We start from the raw sequence: 14,927 nt of genomic DNA on the forward strand, positions 1-14,927 counted from the left end.
GATTGGTGGACCGTGCGCTGGCGGAGGGAGGGTCAGTGAGGAGAAGCCTCAGGGGTGTTATGGGAAGGCGCTGACGTCAGTCCCCCATGAGCGGCCTGGCGCCTGGAACAGCCCTCGGCACCGGGGAGAAGGAGTCCTTCTGCTGTGAACTTCTCAAACAGAAACAAGGACGCGCTCTTTCCTGCTGATTGATTGGGCTCTCTTTAGAGTGATAAATAAAGTGCCTCGCAGCCCCTCGGTGGAGGATGAGTCACTCCGCTCTCTGATGGAGGACGGGGCCCACGTCATCGTCCTCGGGAGATTTCGGCAGAAGCTGTTTTGAAGGCGCAGCTCTTTCCCGACACGGCTCACCCTCGCTCCGCGGCTGCTGGGCCTCGCTGGGGTTCTGTTGGCAGGTCACAGAACCGTCTGGTGTCCAGCGCGGACGGGCCCCAGAGTCCGGGGTGAGATCCCGCCTGTGCCGGTGCCGACGGTGGCTGGTAGGGTGACCAGCAGGGTGACGCGTAATTAGCGGTAGCGCTGCCCAGGGTTAGGGAGGGTTAAGCTGGGTTTAGGATCTCCATCTCACCGCTCTCCAGATTCCCCCTGCTGGTCATGGACCACCTGCAGGGTCTGGTCAGTTTTAGGAAGGCTTCTCTTCAGCCATCGTCTCCATGGCAGCTAGAATGGAACATTATTAGGGTACTGCCTGCAAAGGCTGTTCACACTCACTCAAGACTGGACTCTGGAATTGCTGTAATTCTGTCAAGCTCGTGTTCACACACACAACTGTGTTCAAACACTTCCTTTAGCCCTCTTCTTTATCATTTCATTATAAAGTATTTTACTTATCTGCAGCGGTTTTTGATAAGAATAAGTACATTTTCCCACGGCATTATCCCGTCTGTATTACTGCATTACATCATAGCCCAGCTGATCTAAAAGCACTGTCTGTACAAGGCAGCTGTTCTCAGAGATGGAGATTAGTCATTTTGCCCAAAGACAATATTTTATTCATGATTTCTATGCTCATAATTGCTTAACCCCAGGTGTCCCAGCTGATAGGAAGGATCCTCAAACTAAGGTTTGCTGATACTTCTGCTGAGTTTTCGCATTTAAAAGGCTGCTTTGCGCCAGTTTGTTACCAGGCAACAGGAGATCCGTCCTCTGTGAATGGAAGGTTCTCCAGGGAAGGGTGTGTGTGTTTGGGTGTTCACAGAGCGCATGCTCTCACACACCCCTTCTCCGAGCGGCTCAGGTGGCTCAGGGCTCCTGCCCGTTTCCTGACGACTAACCGGAGAGCTAGGACTAGGACATCCAGCCTGGACTAACCAGTGGAAAGATCTGCTTGGGCACATCCTCTGTATTTCAGGGTAAATCGCCCATGAGCATTTATGTGTTTCACTTGACGGTTCCGTGTCACTTGGAAGATTAACGGGGGAAACGTGGTTCTGACGTGTACACGACTCACCGATAGCACCTGCAAACCTAACCGCACGTGTGCCACGCTCTCCTAATGAAGCTAAAGCTCGGAGGCAGTGCTCAGGCACACACCTTCTGTGCTTTGAATACTAATCCTCATCTCCGCCTGTTTCATGGCAGGTGGTGATAATTTTTTCTTTCGGGCGTCATATTTCACGTGGGACTTGGCGGTGGCGGCAGGTTTATAATCTAAATGTACAGTTGAGAAGGAAGCTGTGTAAACTTCCCAGGTATGCGTTAGACTGTGTGCTCCTTAATATGACACTATGACCATGATCTCCAGAGGAAAAACTGCAGGGCAGTAAACTCCAGGCACGCACTTAAGCTGACCACACCAGTAACTGAATGTAAATGGCGAGCGCTGACCCAAAGCACTGGCATGCTGCTTGCAAGCTGTAAAGGTTGTCATTGTCAACATAATTTTGCAAATAATAACAATTGAAATATTGGGGCTACTGTGTGCACATATTACTTCATCTCAACAGAAGCTTAAAATATAATTCATATTATTTAGTTTTTGATTAGTGCTAGTGTAGTTCCTTTCCATTTTGCCCTTCTCGTCTGCAGTAATAGGGCTGTTGTGATCTGTGAGCCAGTGACCCTGTTTTTGGGTAAAATCATTAAGTCAAATGAAATTACCGTGTTGAGCCTGATGTGATGGAGGTCACATTTGGCCGCTCCCGTCTCTGCTCTGAGGTAATGACACTTTTCTAATCAGCCCTTAGCCGTTTGTCTGTGCAGCCACATGTGGTCTATTTGCTGGCTTCCTGTGGAGGGGATTAAACAGGAAGAGGGCTGTCAGCTCACTGATATATAGATCAGTGCGTCATCGCATCTCTGTGTGTGTCATGTGACCAGCGGTGTTCCGAGTGCCTCCACAGCTGATGTGGGGAGACGGCCTGACCTGCATCTCTGTGGCCACACCCCCTCCCCTCTGTAGCCACACCCCCTGCCCTCCCCCTCGCTGGCTGGAGGTCACAAGGGACATCTGAACGGCAAATCCATTATGAAAGCTATTGGGTGTCAGGCAAAATATCGCAGGACCGCATGGTCTGAGGGCTCGCTGTGTGTGTGTGTGTGTGTGTGTGTGTGTGTGCATCTCTATGTCTGTGTGTCCGTGTGCGTGTGTCACTCTTGCATTCTGTCACCCAACTCTGCTCTGTCCTCCATCTACACACACAGAAGGACACTCAACTCTGTGAGGCCTGCTGTTGACACGACACAGCAATTTGCATCTCATGCAACTGTAATACATTTTGCAAACAGAAAATAGATTTTTCGGGATGAATAAATCTCAGATGAAGGTTATTTTCCGTTGAGTTCCCTGGTGCTCTCCCTGCGGTCCCTCTCTAGTGTGTGCTTCAGCGCCTGAAAGGGGGCGGTTTAGGGCTGAGCGGCCATTTCCGCCAGGCACTCGGGCTGTCGAGTCTCTCGTCGCTGTCGGTCAGACAGTGTCATAATCATCATCAGGGCCTGGGGGTGGAACATGGAGTTTCTTTTTCTGCAGTATTTTTCGGGAAAGGTGATTCTGAAACTTCCCGGAACTGTCTCCACTTATCATTTTTCCCCCCTTACTATGGAGATCCAATATATTGGCTCTCTTGATTTGGCTTTTTTTTTGTGACAATGGAGCAGCCATTTTGAATATATTTTCAGCATTTCACAACCCATCATAGTTAAAACATATCATAATATGAACATGATATAGATAGAGAGCCCATCCTCTACAGGCCAACCTGGTGTAAAGTAGTGGTAGAATGGATGTAACAGAAAAGTAATAAGGTATCTATCAGAGCAAATAAAATTTGTTGAGCAGGTCACAGCTGAGTAGTACCGAATCAGACCTGCCGGGTTTGAGCCAGCACTGCCCAGTCCCAGCCCTCTGTCCCATTTCCCTGGAATTCTGCTTACCAGGGAAAGATGACGAGAACAGCCACGCAAAGGAAGTGCATCCGCAGGTCTTCCCACACAACAGACCAACATGCATCATGAGCAATTCTCTGAACATGGAAAGTGTCAGAAGCTGAAGCAACACAAAAAAAACCCAAAAAAACAAGGAGTGCAACACTATCTTTATTGTTAGTCATGGATTAAGAGAGAGAGAGAGAGAGAGAGAGAGACCGAGACAGACCATTTCCATTGTATTTCCAGTTTTAATACAGATCTGAATATCCCTTTTGCTTTATTATAGCGTTATTATACAAGTTGTATAAGCGCATGTATGATTTTTAGCGAGCTTCCCTTCCTCCGCCTTCCCTTCCTGTCCGTGTGACGGTGTGTGTAGCGGGAGGTCTGACGTGGCAGAGGCACTTCCTGAAACAGAGCAGTCTAATCCGGCGATTACCTGCCAAGCATGATAACACACGCACCTCACAGCTCCTCTGGGTAATCAATAGCCCGAATCCCAGAGACATTTCCAGTAAGGTGGAGAGGAGGTTAGCCATAGGAGGGGAAGTGGGGGGAGAGGGCGGGTGAGAGTGTATGCACCCACTGTTTCCCTCTGAGACGTGTACCCTTGGGGGGGGGGGGGGGGGGTGTGTGCCCCCCCCAGTGTACCCTTCTGTTTAATCAGCAGGCCGTGTGCCTCAGGTATTTCCGGTGAGGGGGCGGCGGTGAGGGAGGGTGAGCGCAGCTCATGATTTCCATGGAGACGCACCTGAAATAATGAATTGCTACACAAAGAGGTGTGATCTGTGTGTGTGTGCGCGTGTCTATGTGAATGTGCACGTATTTCGCATGTGAACCTCAATGTGTGTTTGAGTGTGAACACATAAATGCTCAGCTCCTGTGTTTCTGTGTATTCACATATTTCCTTGGATTAAGTGCATCTGACTGTAGCGAATGGTAGAGCACATATAATTGCCCACATTTAAATATTTCAGGAACACCTCTGATTAGTGTATTAATTACTGTAAAAAAAAATAATAATAATAATAATAAAAGCTTGCATCAGGCTAACATTATCTATTTGGACTTCCATGTGAAAGATTCATTTTCATTTTCAATGTCTGTAAGAGTTACAATAGTTATTTCAGAGTGGGTTTGAAATTGGCTGTAAGGTACAATGCTAGGAGAAACTGTAGCATAGCTGAGCAAGGTGCTCTGGGAAATGGAGTCCCACAAGGATCAGTATTGGGACCGGTTTTTCTTATTTACACAAATGCTCTTCATAGGGATGTTAGCAAATTAGTTGGATCTGTGGTTGATACTGAACTCAGGGGTCTAATGAACACTTTGAAATTCCATTTTCTTTTACCAGTGATTTATAAATTGAGTGCAGTGTGTGCTATATTGAAAGGGTTTATTGCAGTACAAGTGATGAACGAAGACAGATTTGGCTTTCACAAACGAACGGTTGGATTAATGAGGCTTGTCATTCCTGTTCTCTTCAGCTCATTAACTGCTGGCTCTGTCCGGCGTCCCCCGGGTGATTTTAACAGGGGCTTATTTGTGTAACTGCAGTCTTTGCTAAATCAGAATTTTTTTTGGGAGGTCTGAGGATGCTCCTTGTTTACATGGGGACTATAAAACTAGTAAGAACATTACTGTAAATTACTGTAATGAGCCTCAACAGTGACCCTTGCTCCCCCACACACATACACACACACACACACACACACACACACGCACACGCACACACACACAAACGCACGCACGCACGCACGCGCACACGCACACACACACACACACAGGTTTATTGTGATAGTGGCGGAGCTGGAGGTCCAGACGCAGGGCAGATTAATGCTAATGGCAGGGCTAAGAGAATAACATGCGGCCTTCGGCTGTCCCTGAGCCCTAATGGGCCTGTTTAATGGCATCCTCTGTGATGCAATGACTAGAAAAACAGAAAGATTATCCTTCGCGCAAGATAAATATTATGTTTCATTTATGGAACGGATCCATTAGAGACATCAGTCAGTGGGTCGAGCAGTTTGCTGAATAGCTTTGTGGAATTCTTGTTGAAACTGCATCAGTCTATACTTGAAGTTCAAACTCACAGTGTACTGGCTGATGTAAATATCATTTCCTGCTTGAATTTAAGATAGAATGCTGAAAGGGTATCATTCTGTAGATTTGTGCTATTATATTAATTTACACTTCAGTTTATTGAGAAGGCAAGAGAGCACCCAGTCACAGGGGGAACGTCACAGGGGAAAATGGCGTTCCCACCCTGGCATGAGCAGCGTTTGTTTTGTTTTTTCCCTTGGAGGTGCCCGGTGCTCTCCTCTCTGGCAGGCAGGCCCATTTGTTTTGGTGTTTCAGATGAACGGCGAGTTTCACCGCATTTTTCCGACCGGCTCTCGCTGCTGGCACAGCACACATTTGGTGTTTGTGTGAGTGTTGTGAGGGTGTTTGTGTGAGTGTTGTGAGGGTGCTCGGTCATGACTGATGAACCAGTCACTGAGCCGAGATGTACCTACGAGGACTGTAAATAACGTGGTGTTTCCACATCAGATGCACAGCAGCCTTACCACCTTTATTTACACTCCCATTATCTCCATAACATTTTACATTTGAAACATTATCAATTTCATGGGTGGTTTGATGGGAAAATGTTGTCAATGCAAGGTACAGTGGGTTGAAACTCAAATAAGTTTCTTAAGTGTGTGTGTGTGTGCGTGCGTGGGCGTGTGTGTGTTTCCATCCATAGGGTACAGTTTTAAGGTTAATGACTTTTCCATATCAAGCTCCAGGCCTCCAATCAAATATAATGTGAAAGGATCCTTGGAAGTAGTACTTAGAACTTAGATTTCCCTTTAACACCAAATTTGTATTTGTGCACCTTTTATGTAGTTATCATGTATGTTCCAGTTTTACCCAGAGAAATGAGAGCCATACCATTGCATGCACTGTTTTCCAAACATACTGACTATAGGGATCATCTACGAATCATTGTTATTGATTGTAAACTGCGAATGTATTGTAACGGTGTTCCAAGAACAAGCACTTCCTGTGACAAATGACATATTTGTTCCCCATGGCTGAATGCTTCAGTATAAGTGGTTCAGAGTGACACACTGAAGAGGCTGGGAGGTAATGGACTGAAACGCAATGACTGGATGTTCTCCCGTGTGTTTTGTCGGCTGTGCGCTGTACAGAGACAGACCGCACAGCACTCTGTGTGCCTGCACAGGGCAGAGGAAAACATGACTTCATCAACACATAGTTTATTCCCGAAGGATGTGAGAAAAGAAATCCCTTATTGTGATGTCATATCTCCCTCTCATTTGGTACTCTGTATGAAAGAAAGGTATTTTCAAATTAGTAATAGGAATAATATTATGACAATGATTTGTTATTGGACTTGTGGTCTAATAGAGATATTGTGAAATAAATTGGATATTACTCAAGTATACCATTAACCAGATGTTAAAATAATGTGAAATACACAACTGATAGAATTATGCAGAACTGGGAGCTACCTTTAGTTAACTACACTGCTCACGTACAGATATCTGCGTGAGTCAACATCACTGGTTGACAGTGTGAGTGCTTACAGCTTAGGTAATGCACTTCACTGTGGCTGTGGTTCTTGCTGTTGCTAAGCAATGGCAGTTGCTAAGCAATTGCAAGTAAAAGGTGATCTTGGTGCTTCTCGCTGCAGTCCTGAAATTTGAGGTGTATTATTTAAGCTGAGATCGGGTGAGCGTTCACGGCAAAGTTTAAACTGCTAGTGATTCTGTTTCTGAACAGTACGCATTTACCTCTGTAGAAGCACCCGGTACACTAATCCCAGGATCTGCAGGTCTCATAGTATTTCAGCCCATTATACTGCTCTTCAGCAAACACATGCTGTATCTAGTTTATTATACTTTCAAATAAATTAATTATTTGCAGAGGTGCCACAAAAGTGGCTGTTTGCCAAAAAACATTTTTAAGGGCTTTTGTCTTCACTCCTGCATGACAGAAATGAGATATGTAGCTTATCCAAACACACAAATTCAATCTGGCCGTTAAATTACTGTGTGGACATTTGCCCCGATAAGATTGGCTTTGAAGAATGAAAGTGATTTGAGCATTAAGGCCTGCTGTCTAAATGAAGCCTCAGCCACTGTGGGACCAGAATCCAGTCTCAGCCTTTTACCTCAGTGGAATGAGTCCACATTTTCAATCTGCCACTGCACATTTGCTGTGAGCTATAATATTAATATGAGAAAACAAAACAGCTCTGTTGACTTTCTCACTATCTTTACCCTGCTTGCCATGTCTGGACACAAGTCATTTAAAACCGAATTTGTTTGCAGAGGAGAACTGCCAAAGAACTGGCTCATTAAGATAATGTCTTCTAAAATGGAAAATAAACTGAGTAAATCCAATATGTTCTACAAAGCTGTTATTTACAGTGTACATAAGTAAGTTTGTGAAGTTCCAGAAATACCTCAAATGTTCCATTTATTTCTGAATAGAGCACAAATGCATAACTTTCATACTAGAATGAAATGTAAATATTCTTATGATATTGCAAAGTATTCAATCAGACTTCAGGAACCAAGGATAATGCCGTCATAGTGTTGCAATCGCAGGAAGGCTACTGGCCCCTGACCCCTGATCCCTGACCCCTGACCCCCAGCCCCAGCCCTCAGCCCAGCGCTACGCTGAATGACGCACCATACGCACCTGACGTCCACAGGAAATGAAACCAACATGATGAGTCTGCAGGAATTCCCTGGTGGGGAAACTGAAAGCTGAAAGCTGTGAAGTCTCATCCATCACAGACCGGCCTGCTCACCCCCCTCGGGTTCCTGGACGAGCCCGTGTCAGTGTGACGTCTGGAGGCTCCAGGCGTTAGCATTAGCGATAGAGCTGACCCACATTCCCGACGTCTTCAGCGTGTTCCTCTGATCTCTCTCGCTCTCTGAGAAGACCACCGCACTAGACAAGAGCGCTCCGGTCCCCCTTCCACAGATCATTTCAGAAAGCGGTTTCACACTCTTTGCGTTTTTCACAAACTGTGGCGGTTTGGCGGACACATCGGAGTAATGAATGTTCTCCGCGGCCTGCTTATGCATCATTTAGCGCTCAGTCCTGTCGGGTGCCTCCGGGCATGCCAGGAGCGACTTCACAGATGAGATTTTGGGGTTTGGTTGCCCTAAATGTGGTGCTTCAGGAGATGACATCTGTTCTATGTAGTTTTGATTATTTTCAATTACCAGAAAGTACAATATATAAATAAATACATTTTTTAAATGGGCAGTAATGACTCGTGTCACCCGTTCTCACCCACACTGATTAACCAGCTCAGTGCACTCATCCATGATCCAGTAATGAAGTGATACCCTACAGGTCACACTAATATCACAGGGGACTTAGCGCTGACTGGGGGAGGGGCATATTGACTGCTTCTGGTAGGTCCTTGGTTTGGTCCTTGGCCCCCTCCTCCCCTCTCTGGGGTGTGTAAATCCCCCCCCATGGCCTGTCTGATCACTGCTATGCTGATGACGCACACGTTTTTCTCTCCTTCCTCCAACACACTGATCTCTGCATGCATATCAGCACGCCTCCAAGACTTGCCAAGGCTGGATGGCAAAACATTGCTTGAAGCTCATCTTGGCCAAAACTGAGTTGCTGCACTTCTCGGCCAAGTTAACTCGTTTGGCCTCCCGTTCACCCGGGATGGCACAGCAGTGTCAATCTCTCCATCTGCTAGGAATCTGCCAGGAGGGGCGCTGGACCGAAAACGCCCTGGGAACTCCAGAACCAAACAGAATCCCCCCTGTGTGCAGATTCATCTGCAAAAAGATTGCTACTGCATTGAGGAAAACGTTATGCTGCCAAGTTATCCATATGGTGCTTTGATTCTCTGTCCGTGCCTGTGCAATACTGTGCATCTCCAAATCAGCATCTCATTTGCACGGTTCCACATACAGGCCTATCGTTAACAAGAGCTGTAGCAATGAAACTCAAATCAACTACAAGGCTTTGTGTCCTTAAGCTGTGGCAGATTAAACATTAGGCTACTATTTGTAATGAGAACGCACAGAGTTGACCTTGTCCTGCTGTTGTATGAATTAGACGATAAAGTCCTTTTTTTATTACATTACCAGGATGACAGAAAGTCATCTTGAAGTTGCAAACGTGTATTAGCAGTGATTTGATGTCTTCCTGTGCTATGGGGAAAACAGAATTTAGCATGCTAGAAATCTGCAACCAGTACAAGTTTAAGCTTAAGCACCACAGTTAAGTATGTCAGTCCGCTATCAGCATCCAGCACCATTTAACTGATGTGCCTGAGTTGGGCACATCCAATCAGATTACAGTTTGCCATGCCAAAAAAAAAAAAGGTAATTTTTTTCTCACAGACTTTGAATCTGTAACGGAGACTAATAATTAAAAGAAAAAATGCACTGGAAAAGTACACAAAATACCCATTTAAACTAGCAAAATATGATACGGTATATTATTGAGCAGTTTTAAAATACAGATGGTTGGATTTTATTGTCAATATTAATATTCGTTACAGCCATCACAGAAACGTGAACAATTAAGTAGGCTTAGTATAACACTATCCCAAATCGTTGTAACTCAGTTATGAAATGAAATATTGAGATGAATTAAGGTCAAAATAAATGCAAGCATAAAGAAAAGCGTTTTAGAAAGTCTCCATTTTGTCCTCCCAGTGAAGCAGTCTCCTCCTGTAGCCCTGAAATGGCCTGTGGCCTGCAGCGCTACTTGACCGTTGAAAACTCAGCGAATGCCCCCAGCGGAGCAGCGTTGCATCATGTGACATGCGCCAGCACTTAATGCCTCATGTTATTGTACCCCCTCCCGTTAATTTTAGATTCCTTTTATTCCCTCTTTTCAGGTCAAACAATAATGCGCTGTACATCTAGGACGTCATGTTTTGTTCTCTAAGTGTGTCTGTGAGGGCAACGTTTTTTTTGCATTCACGTATAACAGCGTTAACACAAAAGTGTAATTGTAATATTATACTTACGCAAGAAAATAGAACGCATAACGCAAGGCTTGCGCGCGCTTCAGTTCATTGGTGGCCGAGTTGGACCCTGCCAGGAAGCTGGAATTTGAGGATGGCCTGTTGTGACCGCTTTTGCTTGCTGTGCATCGAGGAAGAAGAGGTCTCAGCGTGAGACATTTTATTTACGTCATGGTGGCGGTGTTTTGCATAGCCTCGTGTATAACTGGTGATGCTTTGTCTTTGCCTTTTGTTCTCTTCCTGTAAGCGAGTAGGCCAGACAGTGTGTGTTATTGCTACGAGCACAGCCCCAGCCACCCTGCGGTTTCTCCACTGTGTCGCGATAAACCTGAGTGGTATCGTGTTATTTTTAAAGTTAGGCTACTGTGTAAATTATCTCAGTGGATTTGTTTGTGCAGACGACGCTGATTCTATAATAATAATGTTGACGTCAGTTTGTGTTCGAGTCAGTTGTTGGATGTGACTTAGGCCTATGCAGTCCACAAAGCCTCTACTTCATGACTTCTGTTGCTGCTGAGACCGTAGTCCATGTAAATGCCTGGAGTTGATCAGGTTATTTGCTTGTGCTGCTGTGTGCGTTTGAGTGTTGCGTCTCTTCCAACAGGATTTCCGCCCCGTCATTTCCCTAAATCAAAGCAATTCTAAGGTGGTTATTTTGTCACGGTGCTGCATTAGCCATGCCACCTTGTTCAGTGCTAACGCAGTTCGATATTGTCTGTCCACTGTGTTTTTCACCAACCATGGGCGGCTTCAACAGTCATGATTAATGCAACAGTCAAAAGCCACGTGCTTACCTCAGAATAACTGCTGCACTACTGAAAAAGAACACCTTAATGAGAATGTTAGTGAGAAACAGCCAGGCTTGGAAGCAGCACAACATTGCTGACACTGGGATCTCGAACCTGTGACCGCGTGCACGTTCTACACTGGAGAGAGACTCTTTGAGCTATTCCCGTCTGGATCAAAGGCAGCCTCCTCCCCCTTGGACTGAGAGAGAAGGAACGAGGCCTTCTCCTAAGCTGCCCCCTGCCAACATCAATGCCACGCTCTTATTTTAGGCACTGGCTCATCGGTTGCTCCTGGGAAGATGGCCGACTGCCTGCTGTATCACCACAGAAACACGTAAAATATGACATTTCGCAAGCTCGCAAACAACCACACATCCATCTATCCATTATCTATACCCGATAATCCTGGGCAGGGTCGCAGGGGGTGCTGGAGCCGATAGCTCACAAACAGACCAAAGACGTTTCTGTGAAGACACGGGCCTAAGAGAGTTATTGGGAATTTTAGTTTGGGCAACAAAGCTAAAAGAGGTACAAACAAAATATATGAAAAACCAAGTTAGACTGTACCTTGGAGCCCAAAGGGTCACTTTATCCCGCTCCTTCCTGTGGACCTGAGAGTGAGTCAGCGCCGTTAGCTAGGCTAATCTCTCGCTCGCAGTATAGATCCAGATTAGTCCAGGGTCACTTTGTTACAGCAGCCTCTCTCGGCTCAGTCCTCCATTAGGTTACCTCTGCACTAAACCCTAATGATGTTGTTCAGCAGAGTGACAGAGCCTGGCTCGTGTCTATAAAGACCGGATGACTTCATTTCCAGAGACTTACGGTGGTGTGATAGGAGCTGATGTCCGGGATATTTCGTTAATGATATTGACTCAGGGGTGTGTTAGCCAGTCCTCCTCTTAGGAGCCCCCCTGTGTCCCCCTCGAGACCGGCAGGAAATTTAATTACCTGTGTGAAGCCTGTCACAGGCCTGGGTTCATATTTACCTGTGTGAAGCCTGTCACAGGCCCTGGGTTCTTATTTACCTGTGAGAACATTAACCAAGACATCCTGCACAGACCCACAAGGAGCAATACTGCGGTTGGTTTTTCAACTTTAATCAAACCAAGAAAGGTTCTCTGAAGTCATCCTGGATAAGTTTCCACGAAATGTACAAATAAGTTAAAATTAAACCCTGTCACACAACATAAATGCGATGATAGTTTTTTTGTACCCCAAATTATGCTAAATTCCTATCTGTTCTATTTGACTATTTATCTCATTTATGGAATTCACAGCCAGTCTAAAGGGGAAGCCCCCCCCCATGCCCCCCCGTTAAATCTCAACAGCAGACACAAGTCCTCATGGAGCAGGTCACCAGGACTAAGCTCCTTTTTTCTCTTTTTTTTTTTTTCCAGCGCCAGCCGCATCCCTTCCTGTCTCTGCGAGCAGATGTTAATGTTTTATGCATCGCGTCCCTTACGAGCTCGCCAGTCAGGCCAGGTTCGGACCTGCGCTTCAGGTCCTCGCGAAAAAACAAACAAACACACAGCCAGCTGATTCCTGGAATCCAGTGGTTATGGAAACTTGCCGTTGTGCACGATGGAAAAAAAGGTGTGACTTTTTTGACCTCAGAGTTAATGCTGCACTTCAGAGGTGCGAAGGCAGACGCACAGAATTATCCAGACACACGTTCTGTTCCGCATGGAGCGGCTGCTCGGATTTTTCCATCTGCTGGTGAATCCTAATGATGCCAGACTCACCCAACAGAACGCTGATGCTTCTGATGCTTTCTCCTGTTGCCTTTTTTTTCATTCCCAAAATGTCCTGTGTGATTATTGATGGGATTGATCCCCGTCTGACCACAAATCTCGATAACCTTCGCTTTAGGAACTGTGACAATCCAAATTCCACATAAGAAATCCTTTTGAGGAATTCTGAGCAACATTTTTATAGATTTAATATTTCTTGCATGTCATATGTGCCTAATTTTTATATAGTTGCCTCTGCCAAATGAAAATCAATCTGAATGTATAATCACAGCCCAAAACAGGCCTATTCTGGAAAATAACAGTTGCGATTTTGCGTGCCTCCATCTGGATACCTGTCACTTTGACAGCTCACTCTGCAGGATCTATTAATATTTATACTTGTTTTTCTAAAATGTGAGTCAGTTCTCTCTCGTTACAGCTGGACTAATTGCCGCGCTTGTAAGTACACTTTCATCCTCATACTGGCTGCAGATTCACCCGCACATACGGCCTCGTTTACAAGACGATCTTATGATCAGAATTTAATTTAAACTGCGGCTTATGCAGAAATCCATGACCAAGTGGTTATTTATAAGATCAGAATGTGGTGTGCATGCGATCTCACCTCTACACAATGTTTACACCAGATGTAAGTCAGTTACCTGCTGGTTGAGGGTTGAGGGCAGTGGGGTGAACACTCAAAATGGGCTGTGCGCATGTTTTAAGAACAACATTGATTATCAATTTTTGGCATGAAGAGATATCTTTTTTTTTAGCCCTTAAACATTGATTAAAAATGTATATGAGAAAAACAAGTTAAATTGGGTTGAGTAAGAAGTGGTGAGTCCGTTGCATTACAATGAACAGAAAGGTTCAGGCTCATCGCCCTGAATGAGTATCCACTGCCATCCCAGATAAAACTCGGCTTGGCCTCCTGCAAAGAGCTCGGAATAGCAACAGACACAACCGCTGATGTCATCACTTCCACTGCCCTGCCCTTGGACAGAGATCAATCAGCCACAGAGCAATCAATCAGCCACAGAGCGATCGATCACCCTGATGGGCTGATGCGTGAAGAGAGGCTGAGGTCACCGCGAATGCGTGCCATCGCTCCCGGGTCACATGACATCTGAGACCGTGAGGAACAGGCCCGGTTTCCGCGGGTTACCGCTGCTTCCTGTGTGTCGATCAGGAATCAATAGGCAGTGCCCACTGGGCTCTGTTCACTGGGGAAAAACAATGCCATGATACAATGGCCATAAAATGGCCGTCGCTGCATTAGTATGAAGCTATTGGCAGGAGCGTTAATTGCTTGTGCGGAACATTACTGAAATAAGGCCATCCTCATCGTCCGCCAAATCAGCCCACATCCTGGTGTTTATCGGTGACAGGTGGCCGCTGGGTTATTACACGAGTAAATACACGAAGAGTTGGACAACATGGAGCTGCTCGGCTGTTTCTCCGCAACTCATTAACGTTTCACTGACTGATGAAAGTGGGCTGCAGTTACTTTATTCAGTCCTTTATTGTTATGAGTTCAGGATCTGCAGCGATTAACAGAAAACAATAGTGTACACGCTGAAAAAAAAACATACACCCCTACATTTGTTTACCAAAATTAACAAATGTAAAATATGAGGACCAAACATACAAGCAAAATTTGATAGTTGCAAAAAGAGCGTTGTTGGCAGGGTTGGAGCCAATTCCTGGTCAATTTGGGAAATGAATTGAAATTAAGTTAATGAAGTGAAACGCGCTCTATGGGGATCTTTTAATTAATTACTTAAATTGAATTTCTGTTCGTTTCCTTAATTGTCTGGGCTGAAATTAATGCTTATCTCTATTTGATTTGCAAAATCTCCTATGAGGAGTGTGCAATGAAAAATACGTATGAAAAAAAATGTTTCTCGGTTTCTCAGCTAAAACTGGGCCTTTTTTGGACTAGACTGGGGTTCCCTGTGTTGGGGTTCCATGTGTTGGGGCTGGATAGAGGTGTTTGAGTGAGTCAGTGAGGAG

The sequence above is a fragment of the Anguilla rostrata genome, chromosome 10, assembly GCF_018555375.3.
Source record: "Anguilla rostrata isolate EN2019 chromosome 10, ASM1855537v3, whole genome shotgun sequence".
NCBI classification, from domain to species: domain Eukaryota; kingdom Metazoa; phylum Chordata; class Actinopteri; order Anguilliformes; family Anguillidae; genus Anguilla; species Anguilla rostrata.